We start from the raw sequence: 20995 nt of genomic DNA on the forward strand, positions 1-20995 counted from the left end.
GCAATATACTTCATTAAGCTCCAGGCATTTTACTATGTCCCAGACATATTTTAGCTAAAATACGTTTCAGGTTTCAGCAATTGTGACAATGATTGCTTTGATGGTAGCAATAATCACTAGTTACCTTATTTTTCTAAGATTTCAATAAGATCGCCTAGCATACAGAAACACGCACAGATCGCTGTAGTTGTGTGTAAATCTCATTACGACGTCTAAACTTTCCCCAGTGTAGTTGGTGTTGTCGCGTATCACTGTGATCGCTACAACAATGCCAGAGTGGTCTTCAAGGCGCAATTACAATTCCCATTGTTTACAACTTTTTGTTCTTTGTCTTCTCGCGTGTTAGTGAACTACCCGTGGTAAATCTAGTTCGTTTCCGCAGTAAACCTCCTTAGTTTCGTTTCGGTTCTCCCTAGCTTCGCAAAAGGTATACAAGACTTCAAGTTATTTCACAAACCAGGCCTTGTTAAGGTGTGTGCGTGTGTTTTTTATCATTTTAATATGGGCGTGGATAATACATACTCTTTAATACATTTTTCAGCAATCGCTGAGAGATCAAATGAAGGCAATTTCAAGGTACGTTTCTGTATGGCTTATGTAGAGAGCGTTTTCTTTTTAATTTCATTTTTAATCTATATACTTAATCTAATAAGAGTTTTCTCTGTTACGTCCATTTTCCAGCCGTCCTGCTTTACCGATGTTTAAGATTGATGTGGCATTTTAAACCTACGATCTAACGCACCTGTGAATGGTAATTAAAAAGGCGATTTCCCTTATGACTTCGTCCCCCTAACGATTAACCTATTTCTAGGGCCCATTTTCATGAGCCAGTTATGGTGACCAACTTTCTTTATTGCTGTAAATGTGAATTGTAATTTAACAGTTGTTCCTTCAGTTGAATGTTCAACAACAGTCAGATTGTTGACAAGAGACTAAACAGTTTAGGAAAATGTAGTTTAAATAGTCTGATTGAAGTAAGTAAATCACTCTTTATAGTGTACTAGCTGTTACCCACAGGCTTCAACCCGTTTGACTTCAAAGTATTATAAAAAAACTATTGATTGGTTAAGTTAAGATGAAATAAACAAAACAGAATACAGCATTACAAACAAATAATCACACCAGATTTTAATAAGGTAATAAATAATTGAAAGAATAACATACAAATAAGAACAGCTGAGGTATTTTTAACATTAAGTATATGGAAAGGTCCCTTTGGAAAGCAACTAAGACCTTAAAGGGCAATTTATGAAAAAATGGATAATTTTGCGCAAGGTTTCTCGTCATGACGAACATTTTAAGTATATGGTTTATGGGGATGTGACTTGTAGTTTTCTCAAAAGTTCATGGGTACTTTTGCCTTTATAGATATCTATAATAAACAAATTTATTTTAAATTAATAGTTATAATTTACCTACTAATAACTGTTCTAAACAAACATAATCTTGAAAAGGTAAATGGTTATTTCACTGGTTTCATTTTTCCTCTGAAACAAGTCTCGGACCCAATTAAACTGAGCAATTAACACACTGCTCCCCTCGATTACTTTTGTTTTACCAATATTAAAAATAGTTTAACCAATTAGAACAAATTATTTGTGAACTCTGTTAGTTTAAACTCAATAGTAAAGGAAGCAGTGTAACTGTTATCCTAAAATAAGTGTAAAACTTACATTCAGCATGACTTACTCACGCGTAACTTTGTATCGAATACATAACCAACACTTCAGATGTAAGAATATGATAAGACGTTCGCTTGTAGTATCCATAGTCAATGGTATTGCTTTGGTTGGTAACACCATAGACCCACCAACCCAAGGGAGTATGTTTTATTTATGGTGACACTTATGCTGGCTGGCATTGATTGCAAACGCGGATTATCATATTCATGGCTTTAGTAATTTGTAAATTTTATCTTAAATATACTTTAATGTTAGCTATAAACTATCCATATTTATATTAGGCCTAATGTGATTGTGTCAAATTAAAAAAAAAAATGTCCCCTTTTACTACAAATAGGGCAGTTTTTTCTGTCAATACTAACAAATTAAGTAATTAACCTACCAAGTATCTTAACAGTCTTACGTATTTTGCTTCTATATAGAATCATAAAAAAATCTATGTTTCCACACTATTAAGGCGCGTGTCTGTTGTAAGTATAATAAGTATATAGTGTTGTTCATAATGAGTTCTTACGCGAAGAATAAACTTTACGTGACAGGAAGCTAGACACTCGTCAGAAGACTACAGACTTTCATAAATATCCTGAAACTTGTCCAGGAAATACAGTTAGTAGCAATTATTCTCTATAGGCTACTACTGTATACATATATGGCTGGAGCAACTTCATACGCCGCTATGCACTCTCTATTCAAATCAATTCGTTTGGAGGTACATCGCTTATGAAATTTTGATTTGAAAACTAGATGTTAACTGTAAGAAAATACCATGAGGTCCTAAGTTTGCCTCAATAAAGAAGCATTTTTATTTAATTTCAACATTTTATTCTATCAATAATAACTTGATTTGTTGCATAGGCCTGACATGACTTAAGTTCAATCACAATTTGTACTGTTCTAATGAGATTATTAGGTGTTGAAATTTGATTTTTATAATCAACCGTTCGTGTTTAATTGACATAGGATAAAAATAATAAGGGAAAGCCTAGAAATACTTTGCATGTTTATACACTTTGTCGAAATACTATATTTCACTACTAGCGGGAAACACTATTTCGCCCCGAAATGGGACTTTCGTGACGAGTATTGAACAATAATTTGTATCACGATGGAAAAAACTACCTACTAAAAAATTATCTGATATTTCGTAGTCTTTTCATTTGTCTAATCTAAACGTACAATTAATTAATTCAGTTGTAACTTTGTTGAAGTCAGGCAAAGTATTGTTTTTGTAGCGAAAGTAGTTTATGTTAGGAAAAGCCAGCTGATCACTATTTGTTTTTAGTGTATGGAAATTGACTATTTTTGGAGATCTCAGCTGTAGGGCCTATAGAAATGGGCTATTTACAAATCAGAGTGATGAAAATACTTTTTCAAATTTGATTTTTATTTTATAATTGCAAGCCACTAATGGTCATAATGGCATCAAGAAAACCATTTAAGGAAACAATAATAAAACTCATCGATGTTTATAAAACATCATACCGTTACGTATATGACTCTGTGTTTTAATGTAAAACAACGCTACACAAAGATAAACAGCCTGGGACACCAAAACACGGAAATTATGAGACAAAACAAAATTCGTGACAGTATTACCAACAAAACAAGGTCATTGTTACTATCAGTGAGTTATCACCATCAGCTATCAGCTGTTATCGGACACTACTGTCTGACCTCTGCACAGCTGACTCGGGTTTTCTAAGGACTCTTCATGTTGTACGAATTATATTCTACACCTACGTGTCAATAGGCATAGGTATACTGTATATTGCCATGATTCAGCTGTACGGAAAACAACGTTGTCCTTACATTCGATTAGGGGAACTCCCTTCATTAAAATTCATATTATAAAAATAACTAGCTGTTGGTGCGTCCTACGTACGGGAATAAAGTAGTCGATTATATCTTAATGTAATCCAGAACAGCTATTTTACACGCATAAAGAAAGATTGTGGTAGTTTTAATAGGGAAAATCATCTTGTAAACTAATACCACGTGGCCATCTATTTCTTTCATCTGATTACAGGCCTATACGATATGCATTTTAAATCCGATAGTTTTACAATAAAACAGTGATTGTGTTAATTAGAAAACCCTTGAAGTGGGATTGGCGGTCGATTCACACACACTGGTTTAAAGTACAGTAGCTACATATTACCTTCCATTGCCTACTATTACTTAAAGAGTACCTTATTTTACCTCAGTGGCCACTGAACCCTAAAGAAGATTTTGGCCTCTGATTCCCTCTTATCCCTTGCCTCTTCTTTCATTGCTTGGTCCTCCAAGTGGTCGTCTTACTTGTGGTGCTTCTTCCTCGTAATGCATTTAAGTTTATGTATCTTCTCTCCACCACGCATAGCCTGTCCATCCGAGCCTTTTACTTCTGGAAATCACCTATATGGGTGTTTAAACATTCCTCTTAGCTCTCTGTCCTTTCGTATCTCAACCTCCATTATCTTGAAAAGGCCCGTATATTTTCTCTGAACTTTATTCTCAAATCCAATAAGGGGTTTCGGTTCTTTGGCCAGGGCCCAAGTTTTCTGAACCACAAAGTACTAATAAGGTACGGTATGAATCGAATTTGGTTTATAGCACACCCTGCAGCTTATTGGTCAGTTTTCTAGAGACCTACCACATTAATAGGCATTTGCTTTACCAACAAAAATCTGGTATACCGAAATAGTTCTGACATCTTATCTATAATATTAAAACGAAACAGTGTTTTTTTACTTTCTCCCCCTATACCATAGTATATGGAGAAAGTATTGTTTTCGTCAAAATTTTCGAGTTTGAGTTTTGAGTGGATATATTCGTTTTGGGTCCCCCTGGACCCAAAAAAGTGGTTTTCGAAGTGATGTCTGTGTGTGTGTGTGTGTGTGTGTGTGTCTGTGTGTCTGGATGTGTACAGAGCTAGAGACTACACCTGTGGTCCGATTTCGATGAAATTTGGTATGTAGGTTCTAATCCATGGTATCTCCAGGCGTTTTTTCATTTTTTTGAAATTTTTATTTTTAATGGGGATTTTCCCATAAAAACCCATAAAAGACCGGAAAAATCGGATTTTCTAAAAATGGCCCGAACGATTTTGATAAAAATTTAGTATGTTGTAGCCCTTTAAATTCTGAATAAAATGGGACAAATCCCATTTCTGTAAAAATTACGGTTCAAAAGTTATGTTCAAATATGTTATTTTCCCATAAAAACCCCATGAAATAACGAAAAATAGGATTTTAGAAAAAAAATCCGGTTTTGATTTAACATAGTATGTTATGGTCCTTACAATTTTGATAGTTTTTTTTAATTTTTTAGAAATTTTTTAATGGGGATTTACCCATAAAAACCCCATAAAATAATGGAAAAAAAGGATTTTCCCAAAAATGGTCCAAACGATTTTGATAAAAATTTAGTATGTTATAATCCTTTATATTCCGAACAAAATGGTACAAATCCCATTTCTGTAAAAATTATGGTTCAAAAGTTATTGTAAATTATGTCATTTTCCCATAAAACCCCAATAAAATAACAGAAAAATCGTATTTTCCCAAAAATGGCCCGAACGATTTTGATAAAAATTTTGTATGTTATAGTCCTTTAAATTCTGAACAAAATTGCACAAATCCCATTTCCGTATATTTACTCTCATCGCTTACACATGATAAAGGTTGTTGACAAACTTATGGGAGAAAGTATGTGTCAGAATGCTGATACCGTTTATTTATTTCACGATTCTGAATCAACCACTCCACGGATTTTCATGATTTTTGTGTTGAAAGAAAGATAATTTTGAGAACTAGGGAATGTCGAAGCCATAATTTTAGTTTAGGGTCCCAGTTTTTTAGAAATTAAGTTTGAATTTTTAAAAAGTCTAGCAGCCGACGCTAAGATTCTAAACTAGCTTTTGGCATAAAATAATTTGCTCAACATAACAGCTGGTAATATTCAGCTTTTGTGTCACAAATTAAGCATTTGGATAATAATTACATGCATAGGGTTGACTTATTTATACTATGTGTAATGCTATGCTCATTGATACGTCCATTTTATGGGCAAGTGGATGGCAGACTATTTAAATATTCATGGTAAAATGATAGATGTTCTAATTTATTTTTTAGAGCAATCTTTAAAATTTTAAGTTTGTTTTGGTGCAATATAATTTGTTTTAACTAACAGCTGGTTGAATATAAAAGTTGTCTTTCAAACAGAAGTTTATTATTCTGGGATGTTGGCATTGAATATAGAAAATAAGTAAGATTCAAGATTCTATAACCACTGATGTATACAAATCGAGGCTCTGCCCCCCGAGTATTCAAAGGAAAAATTATGCAAATTATTTTTCTGTTCGACTTTTTGAGGAAAGAATAGGAAAATAACAATGTGTACATGTTTTAATTCATCTTGGCAGCTTTTTGTTTACAGGAAATGGTTAACTGCTTGAACTTTGCTTGGATTAGAAATGGAAATATTAATATAATTTCAGTTTTAGTTGACTTTTCAATCCCGTACGTAGGACGGGCCAACAGCTCGTCTTACTAATATTATAAATGTGAAAGTTTGTGTGTTTGTTTGTTTGTTTGAAGTTCAATCACGCAACTGGACGGGTTGGGCTGAAATTTGGCATGATGATAGCTCACATTCCCGATTAACATATAGGCATATTCTTTTCTCAAAAATCCTTTCGGGCTCTGCCCCAGTGGCTCTGTAGTTCCCCATGTTAACCTTATGAGTGTTCATAAAGGGAATTAAAGAATTTAGTCAGCTGTTTCATCTTAAAAAGTTGGTTCTATGATATGCAAAAGCATTAAAAAGTTATAAGGTTTCCCAACAGGTTGCAGCACTATAATGTTTTTGCATTTATGTTAACAGCTAATTTGAACTAAGCAGCAACAAAAAACTGTGATACGCAATGAGAACTGTCAAAGTAGGATTGTTTACAGTTATGTTTATGTTTTAATGTCATGAATCAATTGTGATTTTTTGCGAATTTTTGTTATTTTATTTTTCTTTATTGCTTAGGTTAAGTGGTATAACATTAATGGCTATGGTAGATGTTTAATACCATAGTATACCGTCAATTTAAAGGAGCAAATTTTATTAAACTTTGTCCTCGCCCATTGCAAACACAAAGCTTGAGTATAACTGCAATAAGCATTTTATACTTATATGCCAACCCCGTACGAAGGACGGGTACTCTGCTAGTTATTAAATAAACCGTCCATACATATCCTTCATATCAATTACACTGCATTAATTGCTAAATATAAGTAAACAAAGAAAAGTAAAACAAAATTAAAATTTAAAATATAAACTTGATATGATAACATTTGCAAATCAACTCATCAAACTATGGCCGCTATCAATCAAGATGTTGTTAGCTGTGTACATACATCTTCCAGACAATCACTGGATAGTTTCCTCGCATGTGCGATTCGTCTCAACTACTTCATCTGTAGCGCCATTATTGTAATGAATCAATCAATGGACTCTGGTCGCGGCCCACCAGGTCAGAACATAGAGATAGTGTTGATAGAGGCTCCAGATCATTCCAATTATATTACTTTTGCACTATAATGTACCCTGACAATTTTGTAGTAAAAATATGTTCTTTGGTGTTTTAAAGTTTTCATTTTTTTTTTGTACAAAACCTGGAAACAAATGTATACAATTATTGGCATAGACATTTTATCAGCTGTTATGTTATCATGTTACTTGTTATGGACCAGCTGATGCAAATTTTCAATATATATCTTATCTTACTATCTTACTAATATTAATATTATAAATGTGAAAGTGTGTGTGTTTGTTGGCTTGAAGTTCAATCACGCATTTACTATTTACTGGATGGATTGGGCTAAAATTTGGCATGATGATAGCTCACATTCCCGATTAGCATATAGGCCTATTCTCATCTCAAAAATCCTTTCGGGCTTCACCCCAGTGGATCTGTAGTTTCCCATGTTAACCTTATGAGTATTCATATTCAAAAGGAATGAATAGTTATTTGTGTAACTAGTGAGCAAAGTGGCAGTTTGGTGCACACGATAATACAGCTAAAATGTAGGCACTGTAAAATGTACCCTCAAATTTGAGAAAAAGATTCTCACCCAAACGTTACGTGATACGAAACACAAAAAAACTACTTCAGATAATACAATAGGATGAGAATTGGACTTGCACTATCCAGTGGCATCGTATAACTAGAAAATTACTGAAACCTGTACGAAAAGAAGTGTTATTTAACTATTGCTATTATGTACTATTAGTGTAGGGAATAAAAGTCATATTTTTTCTAAGTCGTAGCTTATTTTAGATTTTGTAAGTGTTACCAAGTGTATTTTACTATTACAAGTATTTTACAATTGCACGCCAGAACACCAGTATTTTATTATAAGTTTTATCTGACTTTGTTGTGAATTTTTTATTCAAACCAGCCTTCGAATTTGTCTAATGAATATTTCAAACTTAACGTTGGGATCTGAATAATAATTGTCTCTGAACCCATGTTTGAGCCTAACCCTACACGTATCTTTTTAGCGAATTTCCCATATAGGGAATAAGGTATTACCATAGTACTCATGGTAAGACCTGGACGCGGGACCGATTTTTTTCGTTTTGAGGTCCCTAGAGGCCAAAAACACCATCCGTTCAAATTCATATATATATATAAGGTGTGTGTGTGTGTGTCCGTTAGCACGATAACTCGAGCAAAAATGTTCCGATTTTGATTAAATTTGGTATCCACGTGTAAACCTACATTTATTCGAACGAGTTCACGAAACAGCATGATCGGACTATGGGAACGGGGGTTTATGGGGGATTTTATGGGGTAAAAAAAGGTGTTTCCCATCTTTTACCCAAAATACATAAAATTTAGCAATTTCTTTCCAAACCATTTTGTAGAGCATAAAAAAACAAATAATTTAGAATATTGAAGCGTTATTATGTGCCTAATGGTTAAGGTGAAAATAAAAAAAAAAATTAAAATTCCTATGTTATTCTTATAGAGAACAAGTAAACTGTTGTAGTTTGCTTGTTTGTGAACACATTTTGATCAAATTTGGAAAATGTTTTTATTTCTTACTAACTATTAACATTTTACAAAAATAACAGTTTTACCCTCCCTGATGCAGCAAACCTAAGTACTTGTTAAACTAATTCTATTTAAATAGAAAATAAATGTTATATTTTTAAGTAGACATTTTAGTGTAAATTCAATCAGACAAATGAAAATTCGTTTAGTCTGCAGGTTTGCTGCGGCGGGGGTATTTTTACAATACAGTTAAAAACACACCTTGGATGTATGAAGTAGGTAATACCAATGAATACAAAAACATGAGCATTTAGCTTCTTAAAGTGTGTTTTCATCGGTAATAATTAACAATCAGCTGTGACGTGTGAACGGCGCGGCGCTGCGAGGCAGTCAGGTCAGCTGTTGTTCGATTGTTGCAGTGCTGAGTGCTCAGCGCTCCCGCCCGCTCGCTCAGTTCAGTTTGCCGTGGACCCCCGCACATTGCGTGTCTAGCTTCTGTGACTCTTGAACAGGATGGACTCAAGGACTTGTGTGTATTGTTGTGATCTAATAGTGTGACCAAAACTGGTGAGTTCAACACTTCATTCGTTACGTTACTCGTCTTTATTACCAGTGTTGTAGTTGCAGTGTTAATCACTTCGCTGGGTTATAAATTTAAAACTGAAAAACGCATTGATGTATTTCGTATAGGTCTGTATACAGTTTTAACTGGTCTAACTTGTTTTAATATTACTGTATCTATATCTAAAGCAAATCAGTGTAGGCTACTCAATGTTTTTCCAGGTTAAGTTTTTTATGACAATATTTTTGGTTTCCAGTAGTATACTGTTTTATTTGTCGTGGAGGTGGGTTTTACTTGTCACTTACACAGTTATTGAAATTAATGCTTTTTCACGTGTTTACAAAGTTGCTTGGACAAACCCTTGCATCGTCGACCAAGGAAAATTGTTCTTCTTTCTGTCTTTGGAAATTGTTCTCGTCTTATCCTAAGGAAATATATTCTAAAAAGAAAGTATATTTTAAAAGACTTAAGTTTTTTTTTAAATTGTTAGGCACAACCAGATTTTAATAACTTAGGTACGCACACTTTTAATTGTTTTAAGTAGGTTATATGGTTTAATATTAAATCGATTACCTACAGTCAAATTTGAAGCTACTCCATATCCTCAAAAAAAGCGTAGGAATTAAGATTATGTAGTAATTCATACACAATTGCATTGCTATAACAACAAGATAATGTAGACATCCCATACTACACCCTCTACCTGGCTCCTATAGTAGTGTCTATAAGAGGGTTGTTGAACCCTTTGTGTCCGTGAACAGATCCGGAGGTAGATTTTCATGGAATTCTAGACTTCCGCGTGCCCAGCTGAGATGCGGGTGTATCGTCGACAGCAGGGTGGTAAAATATCTCCTCCACCCCTCGTTTGCAGTTTGCACGTACAGATGTTATGCTGGAATATGGTGTAACATTTCAAATCTTCCATTTTGACAATTCATATCTTGTGAATGCTTCTCCAGTTCTAACGAAATAGTTTAAATCATACTCATATAGTCAGAGTACAAACACTACACATGTAATGGAAGAAAATGTTAAGGCAAATTTGGCCATGTTAAATTATAGTTATTTTATTTTCATCATTTCCATAGCCAATCATAGATAGGTGATATTAGTCATTACGCCCTACATTTTTTGTTGCCTGCGTTCTATAGCTATAATTTTGTTACGCAGGTAACAAAATAAACGAAGATGATAACTAATATGATTCAAGTTCTTGAAACTGCGACAATACAAAAAAAACTCTTTCAAGCTTTTGTCATTCGTAATGCACTGTTTTAAAAAAAAGTTAACATTCTTACTTACTGACAGAGTTTGTAGTTTATTTGGAATTTATTATCATTTTAGTAAGGTTATTCGAGATTTAGGACTATTTTTTATTCTAGTATGTGTTAGTGTAAGAGACTCAGTTTTACAAATTCGCCTACCGAGTTACAATAACTTTAAATACCCCCATCACAGCAAACCTGCAGTATAATCTAATTTTTATTTGCCTGATAGTATTTACACTAAAATATCTGCCTAAAGATATTACATTTATTCCCTATTTAAATAGCATTAGTTTAACGAGTACTTAGGTTTGCTGCAGCACGGAGGGTTAAAAAGTGTTTTGGGGGAATTTTTATTTGGCGTAGGCCTAGTTTAGTATCAAATTTATTTTAGAAATTGAATCAAAATATGTTCAAGAAAATAACATGGAGATTTTAAAATAGCAATAGGGTGAAGTGGGGTAAGTGGGGCCACTTTTTTTCATAGTTTGACTTTGAGCTCAATTTACCAAGTTATTATTTAATATTATTTATTGAAACTTGGCATGCCTTATCTCTACTTTATTGACTATCTAGTGATATAATCGATTTTAGAATTCCTTTAACCTTTTGTCCAGTAGAAATTTTTTTTAGACTATGTTCAGTGACTGCACTTCCCCAGGTGTTCGGGGTGAGTGCAGCCAGGGCCTGGATTTCCTCTTTAAGACACACATAGAGAGACATGGGGGCAAGTGGTGGCTTATAGCCCATTTTTCACTGAGTTTGGCAATTTTTAAATCATTGAGATATCTTTATTTTTTCATGAGTTACAAACTTTTTTGTGATCAAAACCACGGCAACGTGAAAATCTTAACAATTTCAAAGATATTACTTTTTCCTATAACTAATAAAATAACACCTAATTGTTGTACTTACATGATAAGTATTATTGTCTGACCTCTTCTGCATGGTTTGTTAACATTTTATGCACAAACATGATTTTTTTTATTACATTTTATTAATTGTTTACATTGTGTTAACAAAATTCTATTTTTGGGAACGCTAGTCTCATGGTTGTAGCCCTATTAAATTCAACTAAAAAGCTACTTAAAAATCACTTGGCTATTTATTTTTCACTAAAAACTCCTTGTTGCTGTTAATTATTAAAACTTACATGTTAGGCTTTACAATGTTTTTGTAGCCTAATAAAAAAATGTGTACCGTAATCCTAAAGTTCACACTTGGAACGTATGTTTTATCTAAAAATCAACTGAAAGTCACTTTTTCAACTAAAAACACCTTACTGTCTTTGTTAAATAAACTTAATTGTTAAAGTCACAAATAAAACAATTGTAAAGAGTACAAATAAAAACAATTTTTACTGGCTGCTCTTACCCCAGAGGCTGTGGCTGCCCCACATCAAAAATTGCCGGGGTAAGTGAGGCCACGGCTTTATTTTTTTTACCAAGCATTTTTGAGCAAAATGGATTACACAGGCTTAATCTACACATAAAAAAACTACTAGAAACACTCACAACTTTGAGTTTAGGACTTTCCATATAGTGGTAATAATTTTGCAAACTTTGACCCGTGCACTTCCATTTGGCAAAAAAACGCACGGTTTTTTTATAAAGTAAAAAAAAAGTGTTTGTCCAGTTACACTCAATGTTAATGTTGAATATATTAGATAAAGGTCCAAATAAACATAATTTGGTGCATTATTGTTTAAATTACCACTTATAAGGTCGAGGTAGCCACTGGCTTCACTTGCCCCGTGACCCCACTTACCCCACTCCACCCTATTTTATTTCTTTGTAACCATTAGGCGTATAATAATGCTTCAAAATAATAAATAATTGGTTTTTTTAACTCTACAAAATTGTTTGGAAATAAATTGGAAACTTATATATTTATAGGATATTAATGGGAAACCCCGATTTTTACCCCATAAAACCATGATGGTAATAGCTTATTCCCTCTATGGGAAAATTGCTAAAACTAATTAACATTTTTTAGCGCAAGACTGTAGAAGTGGCCGTTTTATTGCCACTCACTCATTTCCAATAATTGCAAAAATATAAATAAACCAGAGAAAGTAGATCTAAACACAATCGCTAAACATCAATTTGTAAACTGGTCATTTATCAACAAAGCTATACAAACACTATCATCGCGTTTGATAAATATCAATGCTGGTGATCTGTTATTGTCTCAGACGGTTTTCATTTTCAGTCCCCGTAAGGCCGAATTGTCTACTCCTCAGGAATAGCCAAGTGGATTTCCCCGCCACCGCCATATACTGAGCTGTGCGCTACATTCCGCCCAATTAACTTACAGGGAATCCGCTAAAAACCGACGTACGTCCTCAGCAAGTTGATGTAATTGTCGTCATGTCGGAGAATGTAGAATGACGAGAAGAGTCGGGTCAATTTTAAATCTGTTTGGCTTTAGAACGTAACATTTTTTTTATTTAAAAAAAATATTTTGTATTGTGCAGTTTTACTGTCATAACATATCGACTTTAACAAAGTGAAAGAGAAACTATCAAATTTTACCCCATAGTATTTGCTCTTCTTATATAATTTATAGATAAATTAAGTACCTACTTTACATGGTTTAAAGTGCCTAATGGTTAACTACCTATAGAACGTATAGCTTAAATACTCGCCTTTGGCTCGCTGCCCTCTTTTTATTTGAGCCGCCATGGAAAAGTGCCTCGGGGGACAAGATGTTGTCTGGGAGTGTTTTCTGGTTTTAGGCCTAGTGCTTGAATGATTGAAATCACAGAAAACATATGTTTTCTGTGTTGAAATTCGCTAAGCCATTAACTGTAAAACTGTCTTAAGCTAAATAAGTATAGCAATAAAGTTATAATCCAAGGAGATGGGGGGAGATAACAATATTTGAAATACTCTTAGGGGTTGGGGGGTAAATCATCAGTACGAAGGATGGGACCCCTTCGGGGGACGACCACGCTGTTGTGATAAAAACATAAAAAGTTAATAGTAAACATACTTGGAATAAATACTTTATTGTCTTGACAATATAAATTTATTGTATCGACAGTACAATTAAGTTTAGTATAAAATGAAACTCTTTTAATTTTGATGCATTTTTCAACGAAGTCTTCAATAGAGTAGATTATATTTTCAGTAAGGATTAGTTTTAATTTTTTTGTATTCTCTTAATTTTAAATAGGTTTAAATATTAGTTGGTAGTTTATTAAATAATTTTATTCCGTTGTAATAAAGATGTTTTTCATAAAACTTTGTTTGGTGGAATGTGGAAGAAAATATTTGTTATTTTCTCAAATCATAATTCTTCCCACATCATTCATCATATTTCCAGAATTTCTCAAAATGGTTCTTTAAAAATAGTAATGTTTCATAAATATATATTGAGTAAAAGGTCATAAATTGTTAATTTTTAAATATTTTTTTACATGATTGGCGTAGTTTTAATTTGAAAATAATTCTTAATGCAGACTTTTGTAATTTAAATATTTGTTTAGTTTTTGATGAAGTTGAGTCCCATATAGTTATTGCATATCTAATATTGGAAATAATTAACGAATGATATACAGTGAGTAATGCGTCTTCACTACAGAACATAGGATAAAGGCCAATGAGTCCTCTGTTTTTTGACTAGACCCATGATAGAGCCGCAACAGACGTTTAGGAAAACCCTGCATTCAGAATTTTCCAAATTAACCATTTTTATTCCGGTGGGGGGGGGGGGGTTGAAAACGTAATTGGGTTGAAAACGTAAAATATTAACTTTTTTCCCAAAAGCGTTAAAAAACACTCTTTTTAATATTCCACCATTTACATTTTTTAGGGGGTGTAAAATTTAAAATGTTACTTTTAGGATTTAATATGTCCGAAAAGTAGTTTTAAAAAACAAAGGGTAAGATTTTCGAAAAACGCTTAGGGCGTCCTGTAGAAAAATGAATTCCTGACCATGACAATTCCTTCAAATATTACTAGCTCTTGCTGTTTTTAAGTTATATCAGTAAAAAAACCCACCTTTTTGGAGTTTTCAAATCTCTCCCTTTTTTTAATAGGAAGGTGTAACTTTTTGGAGTTTTATGGGTGGTTTAGGACCGAGACCTTTATCCGTACCGAATTTCAAATGCCTAGCTCTTCTATAATTATGTTAGAATATTTTTTATACCTGATCAGTCAGTGAGTGATTTGTATAGCGTTAGTACTAAGTGTCAGTGGTGGCATTTTTTGCTTTAAAAATTATCATACATTACGTATTATTGTATTACTTAAAACAAATTATCATGAGGCGTGTAAATACAATTATTTATACTCTCTAATGTTTCCCACGGCTCGTTCATGTATGATATTACAACCTTTGTTATTTATAGATAAACAAGTGATAAGAAATGCTCACATTGGTTAAATATCTGAAATGAAAACTAACACAATCTGTGCACAAAAGATGAACCGGCCAAATGATAAGCGTTAAGAAATAACGAATTGACAACTTCTTTAAAAAAATTGCAATAGACTTAGCCCCTTAAATGCCGTGAAATTATAATGAAATCATGTTGTGTAAGCATAGTGTTCTATTTATATTAATGTTTATATTATTCTACTTGTATAATCGATTGGGATATTACGTTAACATGTCTTTATTATATCTAATAAACTAAGCATTTGAATTGAGAGGGTTCCACAATGGTTCTACCCGCCGACTATTTATGGAGTTGAAATTAACTGTAAAGTATGCACAAAGATCTAAACTATCAAACTATGCACTGGATTAACTGAAACTACGTAATTGTTTCTTGAAGTATTGACAAAATCATTTTGAAAGTAAATCTTTTTCACGTGTGATTTCAACTTCTAAATAATAGCATTGACTATTAGATAGTCAAAGATAATAGTTAAAATTATTTGTTTCCATCCATTGCAATCTCTGATGTGATAAGACCACAAAAAGGACACAATCATTGGAAACAATTTACTAGTTTTTGAATGTAGAGAGCTTTTACAATAGAGGCATGTTCAATCCCAAAATATATTTCAATCCATATATTCCGCCATCTTGAATTGGAATTCAGGCTGCCGGGGTTTCAAAGTACTGTATCAGCATTCTATGTAATGGATGGCTTTTAATATGAACCTTATGAATGCAATATTCAAAAGAAATTCAATTTCATCAGCAAGCTTTTAATAAGTAGCCCTAAAAAAAACAGTCAAAGGAAATAATAACTACCTTAACAATAACTACTGAAGGTCAAAAAACCTCACCTCTCTCATCTTGCTATTAGGACGTGCCACGACCATGCAGCGTGCATGCATCTCGCACGGTGCTGCTCGAACAAAAAAGGCATCGCAACAGACGAATTATGGTACACATGTAATCCTTATATATAATACGTGAAGGCGATTTCTACAAAACACTACTCCTCCGTTAATAATGGACGGATTTTAACAAACGACGTGTCAAAATAAAGTATTTTTTGTGTAGACGCCCCCTTTCACCAATTCCTGTAATAAAAATCCTTGGGCTCTGCCCCACAGGCCATCAAAGTTCGAGTTTCTCCCATAAGATTAACATGGGGGAATCTAAATATTTAATTGGAAACTTTGTCCCCACTAATTTGAGAGAATGGCTGGGCGCAGAAACTTGGTAGAGGAGTCCAAAGAAAGATCTTGGTCTGTAGATGAGTTATCAAAAGAAAAACTAAGCAAAATCCCTTAGGACTCTGTCCCAAAAGCCTTTAAAGATCCCTCCACAGAGTTGTTTACATTTTGGCTATGTGAATAATACTTTTTAATGAAACAGCTGTTCATTTTTAAATTGTATTTCAAACAACACACATTTATTGGGAGTTACTGAATTCAACCAAATAAGTATTTGCAATGTTATTTTGGATTTTAAAATTAGTTTTCTTCTTTATAATGTCATGTTTTTCAATATAACGTTCCACTACGAAATCAATGGAAAATCCTTTCATCACAGCAATTCTTAAATTATTTCTTAATGAATTATCTTATATCTATTGTAAGGGTTGGTGTCTGCCTTTTTGACCACTTTTCCCTATTATTCTACACATATCAAATATTTATGTAGAAATATCTGCTCTTATCGTGTCTAATAAAATCCAAACATAGAAACCTAGCCTAAAATGGTACCCATATTGAGAAATTATTTGCACCTGCCTATATTACGGACTAGATCACACTTTATAAGATACGTTGATTAACAATATGTAAACGTCAATATAAACGTAACATCAAATTTACAGCATTTTTGCTTTTTGGAAAAGTCCCATTGCTATGTCATTTGCATTATTTGTTGCCAATGAAGCCGCAAGACCATATAAACTAGGAGGCCCCTAACAGTTCAAGAATAAAAGCCAACTTTACTTCAAGTATTCCACTACACCTAACATTCCGTAGAGAGATTATATTGACAACCTTTAGTTATTGATAAGGCTGAGACAACTAACTGACATCCCCCATGTCAAGGAATTCCAGCTTTAACAGTAACCCCACAATCAATTTCTAAAAACTGTGCTAGATGGTTCACTCATTGGCACAGAAGTACGATATGAACTGACGCGGCGTGACGAAGGAAAAATCAAACTTACACTGAGATATACCTCCCTTTAAAGTTAGAATATGTCTTCCCAAAAAATATTTTCTTTTGAAATAAAATCATATTACACTGATGAAATCACGGAAGTGTTTAACTACAAAAGATCCACCAATACGATTTTAATACTATTTAAAGGTTCTTTCAAAGGAAGAGATACCAGATAACATACTAATAATAACTCCTATGACGTACGGTATGGGGAATATTTTATTCATTGAATGATCAACCAAATTTGGCAACTAACGCAATTAATATCATTATTGTTTTTACACTTATTACTCTTTAAACAATGCTAAATGCTCAAAATATGTATATTTCACCCAATTTATCGCAGTTAGATGAATTAACTTAAGCCTTGAAAGTAACCGTCGATTTCGACGGGTTTTACCTAGTATTTTATATTTGTTGTTGGCTTATCTTCGCTCGAAGTTAAGCCGCGCGAAGTACCTGACCACACGGGGCGGATGAACCGATTCCTGTTGGGTTTTCCCAGTATCAGTACTCTAAGAGCAGTAAGTATGACAGTGGGCTTTGTAAAAAGTTTGTTTTATATATAACTAGCTGTACCCGCGGGCTTTGCCCCGTTTAACTTCAGTAGTTATTCTTGTTTACATTGACATTTCAAAGCACAAATAAATTTTCTCATTCTGCCATGGTGTCCAATCAATATTTACTTTTGATAACCTCACCTTGAAACTTTGGACATCCACTCCACTTGGCAAAACCCGAGGGGAACTCAAGGAAGAGAATATGCCTATGACGTTTATAGATACGGAGCATCTTTGTGGTTAATTTTAGCCATATATTTGCGTGAATATGTTCATTGGTTTAGTATTTTAATTGTGACAGCCACCCAGACAGATAGACACCACCTCAATTTTATAGTAGTATATAAAAAGATAATAAAAAAATAAAAAACAATGTAACTCTACAAACACATTAGTATTTTATTTTTGTTCATATTTCAATTACTTTATCTTTAACCAAGAGTTATTTTAGTTACAACTGTGGTAACAGCTCAAATATGATAAATAGATTTAATATCAAATTTCGAATATGCCGTATCATAGAAAAGTGATAATTCTTCGTTGAAAAAGTGAATTAACCTACAAATTCGTTGATAAAAACAAATTCAACTTTGGTCATAGTTTTTTTAAATAAAAAAATACTAACTTAGAATGCAAACTAACATCCCCCAAAATATCCCAAAAACGTAGGTAGTGGTTCGTAGTGGTTAGCTGTAAAACGAATCTCTAGTGGATGAAAAAGTTTACTTATGAGTTGGAATCACATGAAAAATATATCATACTAAAACTTACGTAACTGGTTAGTGTTACTAGAAAGCGACTTTACAACGAAAAAATAGAAACTTTAATTTGAACTATTTACCTAATCTTGCGCCAAGTCGCCCAATACACACCAATCCTTCACATTTCCGTTACTATTTTTTTAAATTGACGATATATTTTTATTTTTAAATGTAATTCATAAGTTTTTATTTCCAGAGTTTTCTCCCCGGGTTCAATTTAAAGGCACAATTATAATCGGAAATCTGAGTACAGGTATAGTCAATGATTTTCTGCTAAGTGGCAGTCGGACAGTCGGAGTCGGTTGTATGTTGAACCCGGGCTAAAATCTCATGTTTGTTCATGCGCTGATTCATCTTTCTGTATTAGCTATTGTTTTCCTCGAATTTATCTTGAGTCTGCTATATTTGACGTCATTACTTATACTAGTTGCTGTACCCGTGCTTCGCAACGGGGAAAAAATCGCCATTTGACTTTTCAACAAACTAAATCAATTGTTTAAAGGAAAGTTTGAAATAGTCATTAAAATGAATTTTAAATGTAATAGGTTTGTTGTGCTGTGTGGGTATACTGCGCGATTTAAATACTGCATTGCACTCTAAATAGTAATGACCTCGCCATCTTTTAGGCACACTTTAGATTGTATGTTTTTTATAACATAAAACTATTTGACCTAGGCCTACGACAAAATATTATTAGCATTCTAAATTTCGCAACAGTACCCTCATCTAAAATTTGGTAGGGCCTACATCTCCTATTTTGATAAAATATATAAACGATCGGTGCAATAATTGGCCTCAGAACCGAGTTGTGCTTAGCGGGTGTAACACCATGATAATCGGGTCATGATAACTGTTTAGTAATTAATTCAACAGTTCAGATACGGTAGCGATATGCGTCTGCGCGCACAGTACTTGTATTTAGCACTAGAATACCAAGGACCAGCTTGACACATATAATGCTTTAGGTAACAACAAGTTGTTTCTGTTACTATGGCAGTTTACTTTTCACTTAAAATGCTTTAGTTTATAACAAGTTGTCCTCTCAGTTTCTGTTACTATGGCAGATTACGTGACACATAAAATTCTTTAGTTTTCAATAAGTTGTCCTCTCAATTTTTGCTTGGTGAAAAAGTTAGAGCATTCGATTGAAATCAATAATTTTCATAAGCGAAGTCGCTCGCGGATCAATGGGACTAAGTTCATTTATATTCTAAAACCATCTGCAACTTAAACATGAGAATATAATATATAGTAACTTGTGTTCGGTTGCCTAGTCTATGGTTGCAGCAAGCTTACGAAAAATAACAAAGTGTTTTAACAAAACTGACGAAGTTAAATCCTTTCACGTAATTCGTTTTTAAGCGTTCAACGTTGCATAAGAGTGCAGGAATAGTCATTATTTGTGCAACTAGTGTGAAATGTGGCACTTTGCTGCTCTCGATAGAAATGTTTACGCGCGAGCTGAATGCGAGCGTGGAATGTTTCTCGAGTGCAGCAAGGAGACTTGCTTGGAATGGGCTCATGTTAGGTTAAATGTATTGTATATTAAACACCAACTTTAAGAACAGTTATTTATTAACAAGTTTAACAAGGTTCATAATGTAAAGATGTAGTAACTCTAACTGAAGTCTTATTTTGTTTGTTTTGCATTTATAATAAACAAAGAACATTTAATTTAATATTATCAGCAGATTGTATGTACAGGAAATAATAATCTTCCCTGGGAAAGAATCAGCTTATTACCTCTTCAGTATTCTCTGAGATCTTCTTATTACAGATGATGGATAAAAATTTTTTGTCCTGTGTGATGCTTGAGGAGAGTCATTTGGTTTGTTTACCACTTGTGCATGTTTCTGTGACTCAGACTCTGAGGCTTCAACGGACTGTTCATTTAAAGATACTAGTGTAGAGCGCATTTGATCAACATGACATTTAACCATTAAACCTTCAACTTCAACTTCATAATGGCAGTTTCCTAATATTTTGACCACCTTACCAAATTTCCATTTAGGATGATTACTTCTGTAGTCTCGAACTTGAACGTTATCGCCGGTGCTAAAACATCTTAAGGTACCAACGCCTTCTGTGTCAGAGATCCTTTTCGCCTTTAGCAGATCAATTCTCGTACGTATACTCCGTTTGAACATCATCTCCGCAGGGCTTCTTCCTGTGCTTATGTTCATAACTTTACGGGTTTGTAGAAGGAATCTACATAGGTTTGTATGGATGTCTCCAGATTCTTCAGCCATTGCACTTAGTTTTCTTTTTAGAGTTTGTACATAACGTTCCCCTTGTCCATTTGACGCTGGGTGATATGGTGCCATCAGTTTATGTTGAATACCATTGGATTCCATAAAATGTTTAAATTCATGTGAAATGAACGCAGGACCATTATCACTAACAATTGTACTTGGAATGCCGAATCTTGCAAACATTTCTCTTAAGATTCTTATAGTGGAGAAACTAGATATGCTTTTTGTTTCCTTTACCTCCAACCACTTTGTATATGAATCTACTGCTATGAAAAAGTATGTACCTCTGAATGGTCCTGCA

General features: G+C 33.6%; 1 protein-coding gene across 1 annotated transcript in view; it reads left to right on the forward strand.

Moving 5' to 3' along the window:
- The first annotated feature begins 538 nt into the window (after nt 1–538).
- Nucleotides 539–20995, forward strand: part of LOC128995342 (uncharacterized) — a 58142-nt gene continuing 37685 nt past the window's right edge. The window contains exon 1 of the mRNA XM_054420330.1: nt 539–576. The gene's annotated coding sequence lies outside the window, so the exon portion shown is untranslated. The remainder of the gene's footprint in view (nt 577–20995) is intronic.

The sequence above is a fragment of the Macrosteles quadrilineatus genome, unplaced genomic scaffold, assembly GCF_028750875.1.
Source record: "Macrosteles quadrilineatus isolate MER2022 unplaced genomic scaffold, UCM_ALF_1.0 Scaffold_1__1_contigs__length_201487025, whole genome shotgun sequence".
NCBI classification, from domain to species: domain Eukaryota; kingdom Metazoa; phylum Arthropoda; class Insecta; order Hemiptera; family Cicadellidae; genus Macrosteles; species Macrosteles quadrilineatus.